Raw genomic sequence first — 2,819 nt, forward strand, 5'->3', positions numbered from 1 at the left:
CTAGAATTCCTAAGGTGGATGGTGAGCAACCTGGAAACGGATTCAATTCTGCTCAGCTTGACATTAAACCTTGGGCCAGTTCAGAAGGACAACATAAAGTCTGGTCCAAATTTAATGTAAACATGACTTTGTCAAACATTTTGGATCAGATATAACCTATGAACTAAACCTTGGACCAGCCCCTTGTGCCAAAATATGAAATCTAATAATCTAACCAGGTTTGGATATTTGCAAAACACATTGCAGCAGACTACATCTTCTGCTGGGTATGCAGTAAATTTCAGTTTCAAACAAAGTAGCAACAAAGTAAAGCATGATTTTATACCTAATCAGGCTTAATCAAGAAACACTAAGAAAAACCTTCCAAAAAAATAAGCACATTTTGCCACTTCAAGGGATGTAACTCCTTTTTCTCTGCTGAAAAAAATCAGTAAAGAAAAAAAAGCTTTGCAGTGCATTATCCCCCCACCAGCTGGTCATTCAGACGGTGCAGCTGAGCAGGTGCATCAGTTAAAATCTGCGACTGCACTGCGCCTGAATTTGAAGCAGAGCACTTCTGAAAAGGTCATGTATGTTCACTGAACCCCACCTGCTCGTTAGGTCAGACAAAAATTAAGTCTTTATGAAAATTATATCTCATTTTGTCATTTTGCAAAAATGTGAAAAGGTTGTGAATGGCTGCCGAGGATTTTTTCACAGTTTAACATAATTTAGTTTTTTTTTTTGTCCATGTTTTATTTTTTTTCATAATTTAGATAGTTTAGCCGCAAAGGGCACAATGAGAAGAACTTATTCAGGTTAAACTATAAATCTTTTTTTTTCATTAAAAGCAAAACACCTGGGTATCCATGTCCAGCATTGAAAGCACAGATTTTACCCCCTAAAATGTTCCTATTAGTGCAAGCAACTGGATCAAAATTGCTCATAAAGTTATGGCTATTTTGCCCATGAGTTTTATTCTCCTACCAGCTGTAAGCACAGTCATGTGGCATACACTGTCTACACGTTTTTCACATTGAAAACCACTAGCTTCAATGTGTTTCAATTGAATATTTTGTGATATAAGACAAACACTGAAAGCAAATTGGAAAACTGTTACATGTATTTGTATTCATCCTCTCTCTCTTATACCCCCAAATAACATGCAGTGCAACCAATCACCTACAGAACTCACCTAATTAATAAAGCCTACCTACTGTATGTGTAATTTTATCTGGGAATTTAAACTGCTGTTCTGTGGAGGTCTCAGAGATTTGTTAGAGACATTAGTGAACAAACAGCATCTTGAAGACCAAGAAACAGCAGACAGGCCAGGGATAATGTTGTGGTGAGGTTTAAAGGAGGTTTGGGTTAAAAATCAATATTTTAAGCTTTGGGCATTTCATATAGCTTAGTTTAATAGACTATTGGAAAATGAAATTAGTATAACACAGCTGCAAGTCCATCAAGACATGGCTGTCCACCTAAACTGATGCTCTGGGAAAGAAGGAATTCATCAGAGAAGATATTAGATGAGCTTTATGGAAAACTCTCAAGAAGAAAGCCATAGTTGACAGACAGTAATCAGAAATCCATTCTGCAGTTTTCCACAAACTATATATGGGAGGGGGCACATGTGATATTATGTGCTCTGCTCAAATTAAACCAAAATTTTAGTTTTTGCCTACATGCAAAACGTTCTGTGTGGTGAAAAAGTAACACTACACATCATAAACACACACCATTCCCATGGTAACCATTTTATGATTGCTGCATCATGCTGTGCAAATGCTTTTCTGAGGTTGAAACTGGGAAGATGAATGAAGGGACGAAGGTTCACTGCATTGTGCAACCATCCATCCATCCATCCATCCATCCATCCATCCATCGTCTCTAGCCTATCCATGCAGGGTTGCTGCTCCAGCTGTCACTGGACGAGAGGCAGGCTACACCCTGGACAGGTCAGCAGTCAGTCACAGAAGAAACATAGAGAAATAGGACAAACAGCAATGCACTTGTACCCAGAGAAAAATATAGAGTGACCAATTAATCTGTCAGTCATGTTTTTGGACTGTAAAGGCAAGCTAGGGCACCGAGAGAGAATCAGTGCATAAACAGAGACAACATGCAAACTCCATGCATTAAGACACCAGGCCGAGATTCAAACCAGGAGCATTGCATTGTCTTGGACTATAATGTAAAATCCCATTAACTTAAACAACGTAAATTAAATGAAATTAACGTAAATTAAAGTAACAATATGTGAAAAAAGTTTAAGGGCAGTTGTGTTCAAACTTTTTGCCACAGTTCCAAAATAATAGTTATAGTACGTGGATGCAACAATAACTTTCTTTTCGTAATCACAAAACAAAATGTATTTAATTTTTTCCATTTTCATGTTTTAGCAAAAAGAACAGGATTTGGATAGCTTTTTCTTTGCAAACACTTGCTGTATTTAGCCAAATTGAATGAATGGGTATGCCAAAGTCTGTTTTTGAGTAAAAATTGTTGGATGTTTGTGGTCTGGCTATTTGCTATTAGGAATGAAATGAAAGCAAAAAGTGTAGGTAATAAAAGACTAATACTGTGTGTTGTACTAAACATTTCCCATCTTTTGAACACTTCATTCCTCAAAACGCTGACCTTTAAAGCATCCATCTGTATCAAAAGTGAGTGGTGGCATGTCAAATTTGTAAAACTTTTGAATTGCAATCAGGGGCCCTATGAAGCCATTGCAAGGGCCCACAGGCTTCACTTAGGACACCCCTGTTTAAGGGTGATGAAGGCATTTCACTCCTTCACTCCAAAGTCATTTCAGAAGACAAGAAAGAAACAACAGA

This window comes from Girardinichthys multiradiatus, chromosome 6 (assembly GCF_021462225.1).
Source record: "Girardinichthys multiradiatus isolate DD_20200921_A chromosome 6, DD_fGirMul_XY1, whole genome shotgun sequence".
Taxonomy (NCBI): domain Eukaryota; kingdom Metazoa; phylum Chordata; class Actinopteri; order Cyprinodontiformes; family Goodeidae; genus Girardinichthys; species Girardinichthys multiradiatus.